The sequence below is a fragment of the Pongo pygmaeus genome, chromosome 5 (assembly GCF_028885625.2).
Source record: "Pongo pygmaeus isolate AG05252 chromosome 5, NHGRI_mPonPyg2-v2.0_pri, whole genome shotgun sequence".
Classification (NCBI taxonomy): Eukaryota; Metazoa; Chordata; class Mammalia; order Primates; family Hominidae; genus Pongo; species Pongo pygmaeus.
This window is the reverse complement of record NC_072378.2, coordinates 31,800,530-31,815,768: the sequence shown is the minus strand read 5'-3', so window position 1 is coordinate 31,815,768 and position 15,239 is coordinate 31,800,530. Positions and strand designations below refer to the sequence as shown.

The 15,239-nt window shown below is 45.2% G+C and overlaps 1 long non-coding RNA gene across 1 annotated transcript; it reads left to right on the top strand.

Annotated features, from left to right (window-relative positions):
- Positions 1-1,986: 1,986 nt before the first annotated feature.
- LOC129038848 (uncharacterized) lies at positions 1,987-8,131 on the top strand. Its single transcript, XR_010126679.1, has 2 exons — positions 1,987-2,849; positions 6,578-8,131. It is a non-coding gene; the product is annotated as an uncharacterized LOC129038848 (long non-coding RNA).
- The last annotated feature ends 7,108 nt before the right edge of the window (positions 8,132-15,239 follow it).

Here is a 15,239-nt window from a genome sequence, read left to right as displayed (position 1 = left end):
ACTGTGCCTGCCTCAGTTACAACCAGAGTGCTCCAAGCCACCCACAGCGCCCCATCTGCTGAATGTCACACATGATGGATGCTTGTACTCTACCATGGAAACCATAGCTCCCACAATCTGCTGTCTGGCACCACCCCCATTTCTCTGGTGACACCTCCCCAGGGTTGCAGTAAACGTGGGCTCTGGGATCTCCTCACCCTATCCCACCAGGATGCCACTGCCTAAGCAGTCTCCCTCTTCCAGGTTACTGTCACCTCTGCCTTGGAACCCATCAGACCACACCATATCCTTAAAATCTTCCCAATTAGGCTGGTCTGAGTGCAGTGGTGTTTACAACTAATTGATCACAACCAGTTATAGATGTTTTTGTTTCATCTTCACTCCCGCTGTTTCACTTGACTAGCCTTTAAAAAAAAAAAAAAGGAAAAAGGGTCCGGGTGCGGTGGCTCACGCCTGTAATCCCAGCACTTTGGGAGGTCGAGGTGGGCAGATCACGAGGTCAGGAGATCCAGACCATCCTGCTAACACAGTGAAACCCCGTCTCTACTAAAAATACAAAAAACTTAGCTGGGCGTGGTGGCGGGCACCTGTAGTCCCAGCTGCTCAGGAGACTGAGGCAGGAGAATGGGGTCAACCCGGGAGGCGGAGCTTGCAGTGAGCTGAGATTGCGCCACTGCACTCCAGCCTGGGCAACAGAGCAAGTCTCCGCCTCAAAAAAGAAAAGAAAAAAAGGAAGAAAATCTTCCCAAGTAGATAGTGGTGATGGTGGCACAACCTTGTGATTATGCTAAAAGTCACTGATCTGTACACTTTAAAACGATAAATTATGTGTGGCATATGAATTCTCAATTCTCAATAATAAGAATTCTGTCTGGAAAGCCTCTTTCTACTAAGAGAATTGGCTTGTCCCCAGCGCACATTTTTAGTTGTTGGGACATCTAGGCAGTGGTCTTCAAACCTAGCCACTGTGTAGAACTACCTGGAGAGTTTTTAATATCCATGTTCCCAGGCCACAGCCACAACCAGTTAAATCAGTAAACCTAGGTTGGACCTAAACCTTAGTATCTTTTAAAGCTCCTTATGTGATTCCGATGTGTAGTCAAGTTTTAGAACTACGGATCTGGTCCATGGTTTGAACCTTCCTGATGGTACCGACTGTGCCCTGTCTTGAATCTTATTTTTTTTCATTTATTTTATTTTATTTTTTTAAGAGAGGAGTCTTGCTGTGTCACTCAGTTGGAATGCAGTGGCGTGATTATAGCTTACTGCAGCCTCCAATGCCTGGGCTCAAGCAATCCCTCCCACCACAGCCTCTTGAGTAGCTGGGACTACAGGCGAGTGCCACCACACCCAGCCGTCACCTACCATCTTCTATCCTCCTCCCCCATTAGACTATGAACCCTCCAGGATCAGGAACTGTGTGCATTTCTTTTTTGTTAGCCTCACAACCTTTTTTTTTTAAGTTCAACTATCCCTGTCATTACTAACTATTCCCCTATGATCCCTAGCCTACACTTTTCTGTGGATGAAAATGTAATGTATTCGAGAATTTAAACAATTTCTTAGTCTTCCCATACACATTCACTGATAATTTATTTTGATCCTCATAATTTATTGAGCACAGCAGGGACTGGGGTCCTGTCCCCACCTTAGAGAGATTATTTTCACAGCTAAATATCATAAGCGTAGTTTGAGACAGAAAGGGAGATGGACCCAGCTCTCCTGACACAGGTCCCAAGCCCTTCCCTCCACGGTGTCTACCCTCCCTCCAGGACTTGCTCCGTGTGCCAGCTCCAGCAAAGGGTCTCATTCAGCTCACCGCCAAAAAAGACTTTTAATAGTTCAATAATAATAATGAATATTTAAGGTTTGTTCTAAGGCATTTAGAAGCGGTTTCAGGGAGACATGAAGCCAGTCCTCTCCTGGGCTAGGGGAGGCCGAGATGGTCTTGAGCTCCAGGGGAGTTACTTCTCAGCGCCGAGGCTTGGGTCCCCTCCCCGACCAAGCCTCCCAGGTCTTCTGTTCAAAGCCCTCCCCCTCCACCTCACCTCCAGCCCTCTCTGCTCTGCCCCATCAACTATGTTTTCTCCCTCAGCACTTGCCTTAGATCCCTGGACTCACGAGCACAGAGGCGACTTCTTCCTCGCAGACTTAAGGCGCCACTGCAGGGTCCAGAAAAGAAAGAGAAACGGCCCAGCGCGGTCGCTCACAAAATTCAGGGCGGGGCTGCGCTCGGCGCCCGAAAGCTTTTTGTTTTCTGTTTTTTTTTGAAACGGAGTTTCGCTCTTGTTGCCCAGGCTGGAGTGCAGTGGCGCGATCTCGGCTCACAGCAACCTCCGCCTCCCGGGTTCGAGTGAGTCTCCTGCCTCAGCCTCCGGACTAGCTGGGATTACAGGCATGCGCCACCATGCCCGGCTAATTTTGTATTTTTAGTAGAGGCGGGGTTTCTCCATGTTGGTCAGGCTGGTCTGGAAATCCCGACCTTAGGTGATCCGCCCGCCTCGGCCTCCCAAAGTGCTGGGATTACAGGCTTGAGCCACCGCGCACGGCTTTGCCCGCAAGCGTTTTGAATTTTGTGGCCCGGAATTCACTGCGAGGACTGGGATCACCCGTCACCCTTCCCTGGTCTACGGAAAATGAAACGTGTTTACTGATACAGAAACGGAATAACGGCACTTTGGGCTGGAGAGGGCCGAGCTGCCTTCAGCCTTCTGGTCTCCAGCTGCAGGGCACTCACACCTGCCCGCTGTGAAAATGCAGACCCGCGGGGCAGGAATTCCGAGTCCGGGCTGGAGCGCGATATGGAATCTGACTCGCTTGAAACAGCACCGCGGTGGATTCGGATCTGGGTGAGTAGGGAACTGCGCCTCAGCCCCTCGCACGGGCCGCCCACAGATTCCAGGGTCCGAAAACCCTTCACCCCTGGAAAGCAGCGCCCGCCTCTGGGCGGTTCTGATGGAAACGGGCTCCACCGCCCTCAGGAAAACCCACAACTAAGGGGCCAGGAAAAAGCCTCTCAGGGTCCCGCCGCTTCAGTGAGGATCCTAATTTACACCCCGAGTGTGGCCCCGTCAAAGACGGGAGTGACCTTCACTGAAATGATACAAGACCGGCGGGGCCCAGGGCGCTGGGGCGCATAGAATGCTGTGACAGCGCCGCCTCGCGTCCCTTCTCTGACCTGCCCCAGGCTGACGCGGTGACGTGTGTTGTCCTGGAGGCTGGAATACACCGGGGATCAAGCGCAGAGTGGTGAATGAAGGGAAGGATAGGGGGACGTGTTAAGAAAGGAGGGAAGAGATAGGAAGAAAAGGGGAGAGAAAAAGTAAAGGAGAGATAAAATTTAAAAGACGTAGTTTTATTATTTATTTTTGCCCTTTAGTTTTACTTATGAACATTTTTACTATAGCTTTCTCTCTTTCTGAATCTGTAAATATACTGCTATTATTGTTATTTCAGAGTCTGTGAGGGTAAGTTGCAGACAGCATGACCCTCTACCTCCAGATGAGTCAGGGTGTGTCTCCTGGACAGAAGAACAAGGTTTTTGTTTTGTTTTGTTTCACATAAGCAAAGTACAAATCTCAAAGAGGATAATATTTTTAAATCATCATATTGGGACATATTTTGCATGCAATAAACTGCATCTATTTAAAGTGTTCAACTTGTTGAATTTTAGCTGTTGTACACACGCACATCTCCACTACCACAGTGAAGATAAAGAACATTTCAATTGTCTCCCAAAGAAGAGTTACATTATAAAATTCTATACAATCATTAAAAAGAGTAAGATCGCTTTTAAGTATTGCTATGAAAAGAAGTGCCCAGCATATTTCTAACCTTGTTTAAAAGGTTAAGGAGGCTGGGTCCAGTGGCTCACGCCTGTAATCCCAGCACTTTGGAAGGCCAAGGCGGGCAGATCACCTGAGGTCAGGAGTTCGAGATCAGCCTGGTCAACATGGTTGAAACCTTGTCTCCACTGAAAATACAAAAATTAGCCAGGCGTGGTGGCCGGTGCCTGTAGTCCCAGCTACTTGCGAGGCTGAGGCAGGAGGATTGCTTGAACCCGGGAGGCGGAGGTTGCAGTGAGCTGAGATCGTGCCACTGCACTCCAGCCTGGGTGAAAATGGTGCTGATATTACTTACATAATATTAATATATATTTTAAGTAGGGGAAAACCTGGAAGGTTCCTCACCAAAGTTTTGACAGTGACTCCAGAGACTGGGATAACTTTGTGACTTTCATTTTCTCTGAAATGTTGGAATTTTATCTTTTAGTATAAACTTGGATTTGGGTGAGTTGCAGTGGTTCATGCCTATAATCTCAGCTCTTTGGGAATCGGAGGCAGGAGGATCGCTTGAGCCGGGGAGTTCCAGGCTGCAGTGAGCTATGATTGTGCCATTGCAATCCAGCCTGGGTGACAGGAGGAGACCCTGTCCTCAAAACAGAAAAATAAATAAAATTTTAAAATAATAAAAATTGTGAACTTGGATTTATGCGGAGGTTAAGGAAGAGAATATTTCAATTTGAAAATACGAAGCTAAGCCCCACACCGAAATGGTTACAGAGTTTTAAAAACCAAAATATTCTTTAAAACCCAGCACCAGAAACTCTTTCAAGAGGATCCTTCATATTTTCATGTCATTGAATCTTTCTTAAAGTGCCTTTGAAAGAGATGTCTTCAGTGGAATAGAGAGATATGTAACAGTATTTACAAAAGGGCTTGACTGTAATAAAAAGGAAAACGCAAATGAGTGGGGACACAGGGGACCCTGTTCCATTTATTCTCAAAGCACGTTTGAAAACTGCGTTGCCATAGCGTCCTTGGGTGGAGACAAAGTCGAGGCAGATCTTGTTCCTGGAGTATTGATTTGATTTTGGAAACGGTCCAAGGCTTTCAGAAATCCGGCTGACTTAAAGCTAAAGTCTCAAGAATATTCGTTCTAGCAGTGAGCCTGTGAGAAGAATCTAGCCCGTCTGGGCGATGCTCTCTCTGCTTCCACCTAGTGGCAGTGGTTGGAAGGACAGGGCACAGTGATACTGCATGGGTGGGTCTGAAGCCAAGGTGAAATCGCCTTTGCAAAATTATAACTAAGGAAATGATGACAGCGAAAGACATCAAACCTAACTGACCCCATCTTGCTTCCAACCGCTAACCTGCCCTTGTTCATTTCTGGGCATAGGCCGAACTAGCCTTGGGAAGGAATTCATAGTTTAAAGGGAAATTGTTCTTGTAAAACGAATGAAAGGCCACCAGCCATTAAGTTAGGATGAGAGGGGCTGGAATTCTGAATATTACCAGCCATTATTCCGGAGGTCATAAGATTTGCAACTTCCCCAGTTACTCTTGAAGGTAACATCACTACTGTGAACCTCAGAGCGGCCTTTTGAGATGTCTTTTCAGGTTTTTGCATTTCTTTTTTCTTTTTCTTTCTTTTTTTTTTTTTTTGAGACGGAGTCTCGCTCTGTCGCCCAGGCTGGAGTGCAGTGGCGCGATCTCGGCTCACTGCAAGCTCCGCCTCCCGGGTTCACGCCATTCTCCTTCCTCAGCCTCCCGAGTAGCTGGGACTACAGGCTCCCGCCACCACGCCCGGCTAATTTTTTGTATTTTTAGTAGAGACAGGGTTTCACCATGTTAGCAAGGATGGTCTCGATCTCCTTACCTCGTGATCCACCCGCCTCGGCCTCCCAAAGTGCTGGGATCACAGGGGTGAGCCACCACGCTTGGCCAGGTTTTTGCGTTTCTAACAACTGGAGGGCCCCATCTGGACCTGCCAACCAGTCCTGTGGCCCCCACTCAGGAACTGACTCAGCCTAAGAGAACAGCCTCCACTCACTACGATTTCATACCGGAGCCAACCAATCAGCACTCCCGATTCACTGGCCCCCCTATCCACCAAATTATCCTTAAAAACTGATCAGAGTTTTCGGGGAGACTGATTTGAGTAATAAAACTCTGGTCTCCTGCACGGCCGGCTCTGCATGAATTACTCTTTCTCTATTGTAATTCCCCTGCCTTGATAAATCGGCTTTGTCTAGGCAGTCAGCAAGGTGAACCCACTGGGCGGTTACAAAGGGAGTCCAGGCCAGTGTGCAGGATGTGCTTTGCTGTAGTGGGGTCCGGGTAGCGGAGGAAAGGCAAGGACACTCAGGGAATAAATGGCAGAGGAAGAAGGAGCACAAGGGAGGACCCAAACCCTCCAGACCTCTCCTTCCTTCTCTCCCTGTTAGGGTTGGAGGGAACCAGCATGGTCCCAGGAAGGGTGGCCGGTGGGGTGCAGAAAACGCCTTGGTTGCAAAGGGGTGTCACGTGCCCCACACAAGGGTCCTGGCTGTCAGCTGCTACTGATGAGTTCAAACTAGGCGGAGACTCACACGTGTCCTTTGCAAAGTAGACTCCTTATCTCCCACTCCGGCTGGTTCCCCAAATCCATCCTGATGAAGCAGAAAAACCAAGAGCCAAATTCTGCGTGTGACCTTTCCGACAGCTGGAAGGTCCTCCCTCTCCCATTCTTCACATGCTCCCTTCTTGCCCTGCCCCCTCCACTTTGTCTCCACTTCCTCATCCTTTTCCCTCTCCAGACCCCGCTCCTGAGTATCTCCCGCCTTCTTCAGAGGACTTCTCCTCATGAAGTACAGACTCCTCCACCTCCAGGAAAAAGAGACAAAGACCACTGAGAGGGACCGAGAAACGCCTGTGACCCCACCCCTGAGGTCAGCCTCTCCCTCAGCCCTGGCTCTGGCTGTGTGTGTATATGTATTTTGTTTTGTTTTGTTTTGTTTTGTTTGTTTGTTTTTGAGACAGGGTCTCACTCTGATGGTCAAGCTAGAGCAGTGGCCCGATCACAGCTCATTGCAGGCTCCAACTCCTGGATTCAGGCAATCCTCCCGCCTCAGCTTCTCGAGTAGCTGGGACTACAGACTGGAGCCACCACACCCAGTGTGTGTGTGTGTGTGTGTGTGTATGTGTGTATTTTTTCTTTTCTTTTTTTTTTGTAGAGACTGGGTCTTGCTTTGTTACCTATGCTGGTCTTGAACTTCTGGCTTCAAGCAATTCTCATGCCTCAGCCTCCCAAAGTGCTGAGATTACAGGCATAAACCACAACGCTTGGCCCCTGTGTGTGTACATACGAAGTCAAAGTGCTAAACCTGGCGCCTAGGAAACATCCCCATCTTGGCATTGCTTGCAAGGGTTGGTATTTTGTGCACCTGTGCTTTTATTTCAGGAGCTGGGACAATTATATTCATCAGAACAGCACAGTGTCAAGGCCCTCACCCCCAGAAAGCTTAAGGGACACTGTTTTATGGAGGAGAGTGAGATTGGAGGAGCCCCTGACTCCAAGTCTCCTGATCCTTCCTACACAAAGCGATGCTGAAAAAAAGTGCAGGACACTCCATTTCCTCCTGGGACAAGACAGGGAAGCCAGAGCCACCGTGGATGTCAAATTCCAGCAAGGAAACACCAGTATAGGAAAATCTCCACGTCACATTTTAAAGCTCACACAATGGCTCAAAGAGAACCAACATCAAAAAACCGAATTCCTAGCTCAGGTGAGATCACCAAAGTTGCCTGTGAAGTTTTGTGGAAATTGCAGGTAGAAAGGACATCTTTATTTAGAGCTGCAGTCCAATTGCTCCTGCATCTTGGGGCCCCTTGAAAGGACCCTCTCCCTTCAACAGTGCATAGTGAGGCCATTTCTGGGGAGAAACGTAGACTGTCCTTGGACTCCTGAGGTTTTTACACTTACTTGCTGACTCTGTGGACTTTGACTTCATCATTAAACATCTTATAATGATGTTATTTGCTTTGACTGTAAGTGCAGAATAGGACGCTGTTCCTGAAGCAGGAAACAAGGGACTGGTGACCTGAACTGCCACCCCCTTCATGGTGCTCAGATGCAATGAAATCGTGAGGCAACAAATCTATGGCCAGGTAAAGGGTCAACTCCATTTCAGCAAATGTTTCAGATGTTCCTTCTTGCCTAGTAATGTTCTAGCTTTACCCCAACCTTAATATTTTAAAATGTATATTTTCCTTGGTGTTGATTTTAAAATAATTCATATGTATTTATTACACTGGGTTTGTTGCAGTAAGCCACCTTGAATGTTGCTGTAGAATTAAAGTAAGCAAATAAATGTGTGGTTCTCCATGGAGTTACTAACTCTTAAAAAAAAAAGTCCAAATGTCCATTCCTAACTCAGCTTCAAGGAAAGTCTCCTCTAGACTCCACAGGGTAGAAATTCCTGTTGATGGCACCTTCAGAAGGTAAGAAAGGAACTCTTCCTCCACAATGCCTAATGCATCTTTGGGTTTTAGGCATTGGCCAACTGATAAAGGCAACACTGAGAGTACGATCAATGTATAGACGACCGATTGTCATATAATATGCATCTCACCACACCTGAGAGAGTGGGATAGAGTCTCTCATTTTCATAGTTTGGGCATCTGAGTCCCTGAGAGCCTGAATGCCTGACATGGATTCTCCAAGAATGTTGGCCTTGAGACTCTAAATGGCCCTGGGTCTCCTGTGAAGCCCCCTGTGCATGCACCACACCCACAGAGGCTCCACAACAGTGGGAAGAGCACCCAGGGTCAGAGCCCAGGCGAGTTCACACTCAGGGACCATCCATATCCAGGGCATGCAGAGGAGGGGCCGAGGTGAGAGCCCAACTCCTGCCTAGGCTGTGGTGACAGGTGGGCTGCACGTGGGTCCCAGTGCTCCTGGAGCTATCATTCTTTATCTCCTGAAGACCCCGGACCTGCACATACAAAAACTCTGCATTTCTGGTGGAGTGGTCTTCTCTTTTGAGATGTAAACACTACTTCTTGAATCTTAAAGCCAGCCATTGCCACTCCTAAGGGACAAGCCTCTAACTCCACTGAAATTAGCCTCAGAATTTCAGCTGAGCATCTGAGCCACAGGCAGGAAGTCTGTGGGGTTTGTACCTGGCTGATCTGGAAGGTGATCCTGAAAGGTAGTGTGTGACTAGGTGGGCTTTGAGGGGCATGGATGTCCCTGATGAGAGGAGAACAAGACAGATGGGAAGGTTCCAAAAGTGAACTTTAGTGGGCTCTGTGCCCAGCACTAGGATTTGGAAAATGTCTTCCCAGCCACTTTTGGCCTGTGGGTTTTCATTCTGCTTTCCTGTCTGCCAAGCCATTGAAGGCAATCCCTTCATTTGGTAAACATTTATCAAATACCTACTGTGTGCGGGGCATTGTTTTAAGATGAGCTGGGACTGAGGTAAGAGGAAATAAACCCTCCTTGCTCTCAAGGTGTGCCCAGTCTTGCTCAGGCAGAGATCAGTAAGGAAATTATAACACAAATTGAGAGAGGAAAAAGGAAGAAACTGATCAGGTGGGCAGTTATGGTGGGTCCTCAGTTGAATTATTTCAAACAAAAGAACAGCCTGCAGGCACAGAGAAGAGCACTTGCACAGGGGGCCTTGCCTAAGACATGCCCACAGCTGCACAAATAAGAAAGGTTACACAGGAGACTTGCCCAGACATGTCCGCAATGAAAAATTCTGTCCCCTGATACATGCGCAGTAAGGGAAACAAAGCAATATGGAGTAACTCAAGCTAAGGGCCCACATGGGCTCTAGGAGGATGGAGTGGAACTACCGCAAATTCGTGCCTTATGCAAATGAGACACCCAGCTCTCATCAGTTTCTTATAAAAGCCTTTGCATTCAGCTGTAAAAATGGCAATGCTCTTCCAAGCCCCCTCTCCATGGGGGAGAGCTTTCTTCTTTCGCTTATTACATTTTTGCTCCAACCTCACCCTTTGTATCCACGCTCCTTAAATCTCTCAGTGGTGAGACAAAGAACTCCAGGTAACACCTCACAAGGAGAGACTGAGAGACTGTTACCTTGTGGTGCATTGGCAAGACTAACAAACTGGCTAGTGGGACATGCACACTTGCTTGGTAGACATATATGTAGACCTTCAGCTCTAATGAAGGAATACAAAAAATCTCTAAAAAGAAAAGAATATTATTTGAGCTTTGTTTTGTGTGTAAGTGGGAGCTCCACAGGCACCCAGGATGGGAGAGCTTTGCTCAGAATCCAGGAAGTGAACATTTTTCCCTGGGTCAGGCCAAGAATGAGACTAAGCTGATTGAGGAGCCTGGTGCTTCCTGGCAGAAAGGGTGTCTGACACCTGACTATCCAGAAGTCACAGCTACTCAATATTGAGACTTGAAACAGAGAGAGAAAGGGGGAGAGAGAGGGAGAGAGAGAGAGAGAGGGAAAGAGAGAGAGAGAGAGAGAGAGAGATCTGATTTGAAAAGCAGAATTCTGGTGGGGGCTTGTTAAATGCAGAGTTTCTGATACAGTAGCTCCAGGTTGGGCCCTGATGATTGCACTTCTAAGTTCCCAGGTGATGCCAATGCTGCTTCCCCCAGGACTACACTTTGAGAACCACCACCCTAAGGCAATCCATGTTGATTTCTAATATCAGAAGAGGGCTGGGAGTGGGCTGGGAGGCAGAAGTGTAGGATCAATGAGACCACAACTGACCCATCCTGGACAGCTCCCCACCCCAAGCTTGCAGCCTTTGATTTCCTTGGAGTCCCAGGAATGGCAGACACCCAGGAAGGGACCAACTGTGGGGTCACAGGGTGATCCAGAGGCTCGCCTTCATACAGCACCTGGGGCTCCCGCCACTCCACAACTGGCCCCCACACCCTCAGTCTTCCCACCCCTCACAACACTGACCTCCAGACCTTCCTCAACTGCTCTCAGCAGGTTGGGCCTGGGATGTGACCCTATGAGCTCTGAGTGTACCTTCTGATTCAAAGATAGGGTGACCTCGTATGACAAGTACTCAGATGGGCCATTAATAGGACCTTGAACATTTGGCACAATGGCTTCAGTCATGTGTCCTTGAGAATTCCAGTGTTTTCTAGATATCGCATCCATGAGCCCACACAAACACTAGAGGACGTCTGAGCATACTGAAGCCATAATTGTTGCACTGGATCCCCTAGAATCCCTTTCCCACTTAGACCAAGATTTGAACAAAATTTCCTTCACCAAACAAATTGCATTTAATTAATCATGCTGTTATTTTACCTTGTAATGAAAAAAGACAGATGTAAAGAAAGATAATGCAATTAAAAAGAAACAACGTACTGAATTAAAATGGTAGTAAACCTCCTTGTTAAAGGAATAATATAATATTTAGAAAATTTTTAAAATTTGTTTTAATAAAGGTAAAAAAATTCTATTCGTTTTTAAAAGGTTTTTCATTTTGAATTTTTTTGGGGTTTGTTTGGTCTCCCTAGGAATTATCTTTTATTTCTTGATATAGTTCAAAATTCAAAATTCAAAATGTTCAAAAGGTAAAATGTCTCTCTCTTACCCTGTCTCATCCCCAACAGGCAACCAGGGAGATCTTCTTGCTTATTCTTCCACATATATTTTATGCGTATGCAAGCAAATATAAATGTGTATATATATATCTCTTTGTCCCTTTTCACACAAATTTTAGCAGACTCTATATGTTATTCTACACCTTACTTTATTTCTTCTTCTTTTTATTATTATTATTATTATACTTTAAGTTTTAGGGTACATGTGCACAATGTGCAGGTTAGTTACATATGTATACATGTGCCATGCTGGTGTGCTGCACCCATTAACTCATCATTTAGCATTAGGTATATCTCCTAATGCTATCCCTCCCCCCTCCCCCCACCCCACAACAGTCCCCAGAGTGTGATGTTCCCCTTCCTGTGTCCATGTGTTCTCATTGTTCAATTCCCATCTATGAGTGAGAACATGCAGTGTTTGGTTTTTTGTCCTTGCGATAGTTTACTGAGAATGATGATTTCCAATTTCATCCATGTCCCTACAAAGGACATGAACTCATCATTTTTTATGGCTGCATAGTATTCCATGGTATATATGCCATATTTTCTTAATCAAGTCTATCATTGTTGGACATTTGGGTTGGTTCCAAGTCTTTGCTATTGTGAATAGTGCCTCAATAAACATACGTGTGCATGTATCTTTATAGTAGCATGATTTATAGTCCTTTGGGTATATAACCAGTAATGGGATGGCTGGGTCAAATGGTATTTCTAGTTCTAGATCCTTGAGGAATCGCCACACTGACTTCCACAATGGTTGAAGTAGTTTACAGTCCCACCAACAGTGTAAAAGTGTTCCTATTTCTCCACATCCTCTCCAGCACCTGTTGTTTCCTGACTTTTTAATGATTGCCATTCTAACTGGTGTGAGATGGTATCTCATTGTGGTTTTGATTTGCATTTCTCTGATGGCCAGTGATGATGAGCGTTTTTTCATGTGTCTTTTGGCTGCATAAATGTCTTCTTTTGAGAAGTGTCTACTCATATCCTTTGCCCACTTTTTGATGGGGTTGTTTGTTTTTTTCTTGTAAATTTGTTGGAGTTCATTGTAGATTCTGGATATTAGCCCTTTGTCAGATGAGTAGGTTGTGAAAATTTTCTCCCATTTTGTAGGTTGCCTGTTCACTCTGATGGTAGTTTCTTTTGCTGTGCAGAAGCTCTTTAGTTTAATTAGATCCCATTTGTCAATTTTGGCTTTTGTTACCATTGCTTTTGGTGTTTTAGACATGAAGTCCTTGCCCATGCCTATGTCCTGAATGGTATTGCCTAGGTTTTCTTCTAGGGTTTTTATGGTTTTAGGTCTAACGTTTAAGTCTTCAATTCATCTTGAATTAATTTTTGTATAAGGTGTAAGGAAGGGATCCAGTTTCAGCTTTCTGCATATGGCTAGCCATTTTTCCCAGCACTGTTTATTAAATAGGGAATCCTTTCCCCATTGCTTGTTTTTCTCAGGTTTGTCAAAGATCAGATAGTTGTAGATATGTGGCATTATTTCTGAGGGCTCTGTTCTGTTCCATTGATCTATATCTCTGTTTTGGTACCAGTACCATGCTGTTTTGGTTACTGTAGCCTTGTAGTATAGTTTGAAGTCAGGTAGCGTGATGCCTCCAGCTTTGCTCTTTTGGCTTAGGATTGACTTGGCAATGAGAGCTCTTTTTTGGTTCTATATGAACTTTAAAGTAGTTTTTTCCAATTCTGTGAAGAAAGTCATTGGTAGCTTGATGGGGATGGCATTGAATCTATAAATTACCTTGGGCAGTATGGCCATTTTCACGATATTGATTCTTCCTACCCATGAGCATTGAATGTTCTTCCATTTGTTTGTATCCTCTTTTATTTCATTGAGCAGTGGTTTGTAGTTCTCCTTGAAGAGGTCCTTCACGTCCCTTGTAAGTTGGATGCCTAAGTATTTTATTCTCTTTGAAGCAATTGTGAATGGGAGTTCACTCATGATTTGGCTCTCTGTTTGTCTGTTATTGGTGTGTAAGAATGCTTGTGATTTTTGTACATTGATTTTGTATCCTGAGACTTTGCTGAAGTTGTTTATCAGCTTAAGGAGATTTTGGGCTGAGACAATGGGGTTTTCTAGATATACAATCATGTCATCTGCAAACAGGGACAATTTGACTTCCTCTTTTCCTAATTGAATACTCTTTATTTCCTTCTCCTGCCTAATTGCCCTGGCCAGAAATTCCAACACTATTTTGAATAGGAGCAGTGAGAGAGGGCATCCCTGTCTTGTGCCAGTTTTCAAAGGGAATGCTTCCAGTTTTTGCCCATTCAGTATGATATTGGCTGTGGGTTTGTCATAGATAGCTCTTATTATTTTGAGATACGTCCCATCAATACCTAATTTATTGAGAGTTTTTAGCATGAAGAGTTGTTGAATTTTGTCAAAGGCCTTTTCTGCATCTATTGAGATAATCATGTGGTTTTTGTCTTTGGTTCTGTTTATATGCTGGATTACATTTATTGATTTGCATATATTGAAGCAGCCTTGCATCCCAGGGATGAAGCCCACTTGATCATGGTGGATAAGCTTTTTGATGTACTGCTGGATTTGGTTTGCCAGTATTTTATTGAGGATTTTTGCATCAATGTTCATCAAAGATATTGGTCTAAAATTCTCTTTTTTGGTTGTGTCTCTGCCCAGCTTTGGTATGAGGATGATGCTGGCCTCATAAAATGAGTTAGGGAGGGTTCCCTCTTTTTCTATTGATTGGAATAGTTTCAGAAGGAATGGTACCAGTTCCTCCTTGTACTTCTTCTTAACAATGTATCATGGAGACCATCCCATGAGGGAATATCAAGAGTTTCCTATGTCTTTTTTCTTTTGTGTTAAATGTTTGTAGACTCCACCGTGTAGATATGCAGTGCTTGTTTTGGTTTTCTTTGGAAGGTAGGGAGGCCTCCTTATGTTACCCAGAGTGGAGTAGAGTGGCTATTCACAGGTGAATGCTACTGTGCCCAGCTTGCAATGCTTTTTTAACTAGTCCCCTAGTGACAGACATTTGGATTATTTTTTCTTTTATCTTTCATTTTCTTTCTTCTTTCCTTTTTGATTTTACAAGCAGGGTTGCAACATATAATTCTGAATACAGTCATTTTTCAGGAATGCAGGTGTATTTTTGGACACATTTCTAGAAGTGGGACTGCTGGGTGTATGCCTTTTTAATTTAGACAGAAATTGCCATACTGCCTTTCCTGAAAACATTTCCAGTATGCAGGCCCATCTGCAATATATCAGAGTACCTGTTTTGGTACCATTAGTTTTTTGATTATAGAAATATGTAGAGATATATATTTGGGAGCCGTCTGTGTCTAGATGATATTTAAAATCCTGGGAGTGGAGGACACTAGAGTGATTGGGAGGCAGTAAAGCCCCACAGTGCTCCAGCATCTACAGCAAAAGGAGCCAATGAAGGGGGACTGAGGAGGAGCAGCTAGTTGGGGAGGGAGATAACTTGACCTGTAAAATGTCAAAGAAGATTTTAAAGGGCGGGAGTTGATACAACCTCTTCAGAGAACAATTTGACATCCTATAACATCACATGGTAAAAGCACAGTAATCCCATTCCTACATCCATATCTTGGAGAACTCACACAGGGGACCAGAGACAGATGACCCAGGATGTTCATTGTGGCAGTGTCTGTAACAGAAACAAGCTAAAGGTCTGCAGACAGGAGAAGAGATAAATTGTGAGATATTCCTCTCATAAATACTATCCAGCACTGAAAACAAATGAACTGTTTCTATGGGTGTGGGTTCACCTCATAGACCATATTAAATGATAAAGCAAGCCACAGAATGACACATTCAACAAAAAACAATTTATACAAAATCTAAAATCATGTCAAACAAAGGGATT